Source organism: Microtus ochrogaster, linkage group LG2, assembly GCF_000317375.1.
Source record: "Microtus ochrogaster isolate Prairie Vole_2 linkage group LG2, MicOch1.0, whole genome shotgun sequence".
Classification (NCBI taxonomy): Eukaryota; Metazoa; Chordata; class Mammalia; order Rodentia; family Cricetidae; genus Microtus; species Microtus ochrogaster.
In genome coordinates, this window is record NC_022028.1 from 340078 (window position 1) to 347327 (window position 7250).

The 7250-nt window shown below is 51.8% G+C and overlaps 1 protein-coding gene across 1 annotated transcript in view; it reads right to left on the reverse strand.

Moving 5' to 3' along the window:
* Kif6 (kinesin family member 6) overlaps positions 1-7250 on the reverse strand; it is a 320310-nt gene that overhangs the window by 25433 nt on the left and 287627 nt on the right. The gene's annotated exons all lie outside the window — the stretch shown is intronic.

A 7250-nucleotide genomic window follows, 5' to 3' on the forward strand; every position in this document is an offset into this window, starting at 1 on the left:
TGGTGGCTCACCCTTGTAATCCATCATTTGGAGGCTGAGGCAGAAGGATTTAAGTTTGAGGTCATCCCAGGCTTCATACTGAGATTCAAACCAGCTGGGGCTATAGGAGACCCTGGATCAAACAAATCGACCCTCCAGAAACCCCAAGTAATCCACAGTCTATTTCTTTAGCAGGTCAGTTACTAATGCTAGCCACTTACGGAATGCCCTCTCTCTGAAATGCTATGCCAAGTTCACTAGGCGCATGGCCCTCTATGCACCACCAAGTCCTTAGAACAGTCAGGCACGGAAGGCAGCACCAACTCATAGCAGTTAGACTTCTTGTCCCGGGGCTCCATAAATAGCGCAGGCCAAACAGCCAGGAAGGGACAAAGCTGAGGTGTGGGCCGAGGCAAGTGTCTGTGCAGCTCTCTCCATCCTGGCCTGTGTGGCTCTGTTGAGACTGTGGTTAGTCAACAGCCTCTGTGCTCTTCACAAGTGGTGGCCCCAGTGTACCCTGCCCCGGCAGGCTGACACTTCGGTCCCCACTTACAGGGACTCTGGCCCCCCGTCTGTCTGCTGAGGTTTGCTCTCCTCTTTCCCTCCTCACTGCTTCATTGCTGCATGGACACATATGCTGAGTGGTCACTAGTCTTTTATCTTTGCAAAACCAATTACCCTCTCTTCCCGGCACTAGGCAAGCAGGTGTCTTCTGTCATCAGCTGAAGATGACGCTCTTATCCTGCGGGGGCATTTTATCAGCCTTATGAGGCAGAATGCTGGTCTTCATTACCCATGATCCTCCCTGGCCTCCAGGTCACAGGCACAGGGAGCTTGAGAGCTGGTGAGTGGAGACCTTCTCTTTTCTGCGTCTCTCCCTGGAGCCCTGTCTAGAGGCTGTGCACAGGACACACTGGATTCCGGGTTTATTTGATGTCCATCTTTGAAAAATGGCAGATGTGAAACACAGAAGGTGGTGTATTAACACTAAAGGACAGTGGGCCTTTAAATGGTCAGAACACTTCCTTCCCCAAGAGTTCTGGGCCCATCTGTCTTGCGACCTGCTGACACAGAACTCTGCCTCATCTTCCTCTCTTAACGCCTTTGACCGAGGACAAACCAAGGGAACAGAGGGATTGACGACAGCCTGCTCTGGAGTGACAGCTGGGGTACTGGGGCCAGCAGAGAGGCTGCAGATGGAGGGTGACGGGAGGGCTCTGGTTTTTATGGGAGGCAGCGTCCAGGACTGTGAGGGTGATACAGGACCTGAAGGGGACTCAGTCCCAGCATGTGTTCACGGCTCTTCTGCAGGAGGCAGGCTCCTGCCTTACTCCAGGGTGCATGGTGGTTTCCGTGGGCACACTGTAGGTGTGTGAGATGTCCAGGAGCTACAGGTCCAGGCGATCATTCGGAATGTGTCTGACACAGAATAGAAGGCTAACATCAGCTACTGCTGGTGCAGCCCTGGGAGCCAGGTCAGGGTGTGCCACGTCATTCATTATCATCACCACAGCGGGTTCTGTTTCTCTACTGAGTGGATTAAGGACCAGCATGGCTAGCGGAAGTGTGCAATGCCACGGGCTACCTAGGATCTCTGGTCCTTCCTTCACTGGTTTAACAAATGTTTCTGGACATACATGCACACACACAGTGTGTGAGTGTGTGTGTGTTCCATGGTGTGCATGTGAAGGAGGTTGGGGGACAGTCTGTAGCGTCAGTTTTTCATCTTGTTAGATTTACACACAGCAAGTGCCATTACTTACAGAGATCTATCACTAGCCCCTCAAAAAATGTTCATTTAGCATTGGCAGTGGGCCTGCCCCATTTCAGAAGGATTAATTTTAGTGCTGAAGATGAACCTCAATCAACAACAACAAAATTAGGTCTGCAGTATAATAGGTTGGAAGACAAAACTGGACAAAAATATGGAGTGTGTGGAGTGATGTCTTGGTCAGCTGCTTGGCGGAGGGGATAGGAGGGCAGAGACCCGCAGAAACTAGGGGACCGAGAAGCACGTGGAGGGCTCAGTGAGCCTACTTGGTGCCTATGAGGGGCAATGAGAAAGCCTGTGTGTCTGGAGGAGTGGGTAAGGCAAGGGGCAGCAGGAGCCGAGGTCAGTTAGGAAACCGAGCTAGAGTGCTTGGTCCCACAGGCGATGTAAGGATGCTGGCACTGAGACCCATGGGGAGCCGAGAGAATCACAGTGGGCTGGGTGGCTTGATTTAGTCCCTCACAGCGGATCTGAGACAAAGCTATTCTGCAGCAAGGAGCAGCTAATGTGGGGAGGTGCCAGGTTCTCTAAACTTGTTGAAAAGGTCTGGGAAAGAGGCTGGGACGAGGGACCTCGGGCGGCTGGGATGAAGGCACAGTGTCCCTGTGACACAAGCTACCCACATTGTCCCAGATGGGCTTGAGGCCAAAGGTGATGTTTGTTTTGTAGACAGCATTGAGACCCAGCAGGAGATGGGAGACAGCCCCTGTGAAGAGGAGCCTGGGCTGAGAAGTCAAGCAAAAGCAAGTACAACAGACAAGCAAGGACGGAGGGGGAATAGAAAAGACATTTGGGCTTGTAGGTCTTTGTTCCCACTGGGCCCTGGCATGGACAGAAGCCCCCAGCCACCTAAGAGGGTAAGGGTTCTCTTTCAAAGACAGGATTCTTATTGGGACAGCAGCACAGCAGTGGTTATCCCTGAGTGACCTGTGAGGTCACAGTACTGAGCAGCCAGCTCCAAAGCAATACAAAAAAAGCAAGAAGAAAGGGTTCAGTTTTACCCTGGTGGCTCTCTGAATGTCACACAAGGAGGTAGCCCTAGGCAGCCAAGCAGCAAAATCAGGAAGCCAGAGGGTAGGGCACTCGATTCCTCCATTGCTGGGAGACCAGCCAAGACATGGCGGCTTCTGCCTGAGCTGGTCTACTGGGGAGGTGGCTAGCTGCCCTTTCTGCTTCCCCACAATCCCCCACACTCTACAGCTGCCGATGCCTGAACTGGACAGAACTCATTTCTCCAGTTCAGTGGTTCTCGACTGGGGTGCTCTTTGAAATCAATCAGGGAGCTTGTCAGCACTGTGGCGCTGGGCCCCCATCCAGACCTGCTGAGTTCAGAGTTGTCAGCATGTCCCCTGGAGATCCCCATGCCACCCTTGTTAAGGAACTGGCTAAGGCTTTGGACTCTCACTGCAAGTGCCTGTGCAGGAGTTTGGAGAATTGGTATGTCCTCACAGCCCCAGCTCGCCCTGCAGACACCGAGGGTCACTGTAATGAAGGGGCTCGGGGACTTGCAGCAAGGAATACACACTCTCTGAGAAGCCAGAGCTGCCTGCAGTTGGCCTTCATTGGATGCTTGGTAGAAGCTGTGCAATGCTATCCCCTCATGTCCGTAACCGCACCTCACAGAGGTCTTCACAATTCCTGTTCCAGATGGGACTTGGCCTAGAGGAGGGGGGAAGTCTCCTTGGGCTGTGCTGCTGGTAAGCAGAGCTAGGATGGGAACCTGGCTCTGCCTAGTTTCAAAGCTGGAGTTGGAGGCAGTTCCAGTGGCAAAGGGAGCCACAGGCAGCTCACTGAAGTCCGTACTGACTCACCCTAAGCGGGTGAAGGTGGTGCTCTTTTCCATGAATGACTTTCTGTAGCAGGGCCAAAATGAAGCCTGAGTTTCTCCCCAGGTACTGGCTTGTGAAGACTGCCCTTTACTGCCCAAACACAACTGAGTCCCCACTGGGCATGAACAACTTACCCACTGGCTATGAGCAGTAGCCTGCTACACCCAGGCCATTTCATGGGACTCCTGGGAGCAACAGGCCTCAGTGACTCAGGCAGGCAACACCAACAATCCCAACCATGCTGTGAAGTTGAGAGAGACCCTCTGGGCTTCCACAGAACAGAATCTGTGAGGCTTAACTTAGCTGTCTCTTGGAAAGGGCTCAACACAGGAGGAGTCAGTGGGCTCCGCTGCTCTCCTATACCAGACTGGGTATTAGGGCAATGAGGCATTTCCGTAGCAACCCAGCACATTCTTTCAATACCCACTCTGTGCCTTCTTGGGCTAAACTGCCTCTTAGAGCCACAGATCACTCAGCCTCGTCTTGTTTGTTCCGTCAAAGGGTCTGCACTTACGGAGATGGATAGTGCCAGCTGCTCAGTCACCACGGTGGTCAGCGAGCGTCCGGCTTCCCAATCAGACCATTGCCTGGGTAATGGCTCACATTTATTGTCAACTGGAGTCATCAGACTGACGGTGCACTGTGCCATTATCCATCTTGGGATTGGCTTGTGGAGTACCTTAGCAGCAAACGGCACGCCTGCACCTCAGCTGTGCTGAAGAAGCCTATGGACACACGCCCGACAGTTCCTGGGACCCATTCCCTGAACACACTGCCTGTCATCCCTCAGGGAGAATAGATGATCTCTGAGGGGAGAGAGGTGACACTTTAATACAAGCGCAAATGTCTATCTCAGGGAAAAATCACAGGCCAGTCAGCCCCTTCTACTCTTCTGTGTGAATAATCTTCCTCTCTTCGACCCTGGGCTGCTGCCCCAAATCACATGCCTGGGATGCACTCTTCCTGTTCCTCATCACGTTCCCTGAGGAGGAGGTGGGCCACAGAGGGGGGCAGTGTGCATGTGGTCAATCAGCAACGTGAGGGAGACCCTTGGAATACTCCATACTCACACTTGCTTGAGCTTGACTTCGCGGCCACCCCTGCCCAACTGGGAGCTCTCTCCCGCTCACATGGAGCGGTTCACAGACCTTTCTGTACTTCCCACGATTCTCTAATCTACCCATTATCCTCTGTCTGCACATCTCTTCACAATTCTTCATGTCTCCAAGATCCTTTTCTCAAAGCACCTCATATTTTATATTTATTTGGTTTATCGAGACAGGGTTTCCCTGTGTAATAGTCCTAGCTGTCCTGAAATTAGCTCTTGTAGACCAGGCTGGCCTCGAACTCACAGGGATTCACCTGCCTCTGCCTCCCAAGTGCTGGGATTAAAGGCGTGCGCCACCACTGCCTGGCCAGCACCTCATATTTTATAATCCTCCCTCCAGGTGCTGGGGAGACAGCTCAGTGGTTGAGAGCACACTCTGCTCTCCCAGATGACCTGAGTTCAGTTCTGAGCTCACTACTACCTCTAACTCTAGACACCTTCTGCTGGCCTCCCTGGACACTGCACTGATGTACACAAACCCTCACACAGACACAGATACATGCACATAATTAAAAATAACAAAAATAATCTTAAAAATACTCTCTCCTGCCCTTTCAGATTCACGAACCCATAGTGACCACATGGCTGCATCGTAGCGGCTATCCAGAAGGAAATAAGAACTGGACATCCTGAGAATCTGCTACCTCTCTCCCAGCTGGACCCAGGCAGCATGGCTACTGTGTGTCAGGACATGCAGGTCTTTGGAGAGTGTGGCTGCCTATGCCACGGAGTGATTCGGGCCTTCTCTCACATGAAGATCTGAATGACACTGACGTTGGCTACACTTGACTGGCTTTGCAGGGAAGTTTAAAGGTTTTTAGGATTGAGTTGGGGACTCTTATGAAGAGTTTCTTGTTACTTTGGTTGACTTGGCAATCATTTGTCACACACTAGAGCCACACATGAGCTCCAAGGTGGGCCACACTGCAGAACTGTCATCTCATCAAGGGGCAAGAGCTGGTCGAGCAGCCCAGGTTCTCCTGTAACCTCACAAGGGCCACAGTAGATGCCCTGGGGAGAAGCTTTGAAAAGAAAGAACTAGACATTTTTCAAGTCAGACAGACAGTGATGGTGCATACCTTTAATCCCAGCACTCTGGAGACAGAGGCAGGTGGATCTCTGTGAGTTAGAGGCCAGCCTGGTCTAAAAGAGCAAGTTCCAGGACAGGCTACACAGAGAAACCTTGTGTCAAAAAACCAAACAGGAGAAGAAGGAGGAGGAGGATGACAGCAGCAGCAGCAACAACAACAGCAGCAGACATTTTCCTCCAGTTCACAACAACAACAACAACAACAGACATTTTCCTCCAGTTCACATCTTCCTTTTAATCGAGGGAGGGGTGTAAGGAGATGTGCTCTCTTCTCCCAGCAGGTGGAAGCTTGGTGGGAACCCCATGGTCCAAGTGTGCCTGAGTGAGAAGTGAACACTCGAGGCTTGGGAGAGTTCAGTCACCACTATGCTGTTTCTGAACCCGGAGCTGGGAAGAGATGTACAGGGCGGCTCTGATGAGCTGTGAGCTGGCTGCAGCACACCTCTAGATTCTCTTGCACACTCCAGGAGCCCAATATCATTTTAGATAAGGATCCCGGGTGGAACAGGACCCCGGGAGAAGTAAAGGAGTAGGCCACTGCTGCCTGGAGCTTCATGACAGCTGTGTCTATTCCATCCACGTCCCAAACTCACCTCTCTTGCCCCCTCCCTTTGACCCTGGGGAACTGGTTGGTGGAAAGGTGGCTTTCCTTGGCCTGGTATCCTACCTAGTATTGGTCAATGGTGACCATTAGTAGGCAACAGTGGAGAGGGAGAAGACAGAAGCCCAGAGAGCCGAGGAGGAGGAGATGTCTCTGCGTCAGGACTCGACTGTCACATTCAAGCTCCAGCTGTGTCAGATGGCCAAGGTTCCATGCCTCCCTCCCTGTCCTCATGTTCCAGTTACTGCTCAATCTTTGCAGCCCTTGGGCCTTGGGGTAACAACGCTTCCTGCCTTGTTGTTTGTTGGTATCTCTGGGTCCTAGGTGACCTTGTGACTTTGCTACACTCACCTACACTTTGGGAATTAGCCTTCATTCAGTCGTCTTCACAATACCTAATACAAATACTGCTGTCTACTTCCTGCCAGGACCCCTGGCCACATCGGGTACACTGTCCAAGTAAGTGCATACCCTCAAGTCGCAGATGCGCTGGTGGAGGAACTTCAGAGACCCCAGAAGAGGAAGAGTCAGGTCACAGCCGTGGCAGAGCAGTACCAGATAGGTGATATCTGTGCCAACTGGCCTTCCTCCCAAACCCTCCTTGTGGAGACAGAGCCTTAACAGGTGGAGCAAGGAAGAGTTTTAGAGTGGAGAAGCTGACCACAGACATAGCTGGCCTTAGCTGGCCTTAAGAGAGAGATGTCTTATCTTTGAGAGAAATTCAAATTACTAGATCTGCAATTAAACACACAATGGCCCACTTCAACTGGTTGTTTTTGTAATGAACAGTAACTGATCAACTGAATTGTGGGTAACTCAGTTTCCAGTTGAGATATAGAAGACCTCCTGTTAGCAAGAGAGAGAGAGACAGA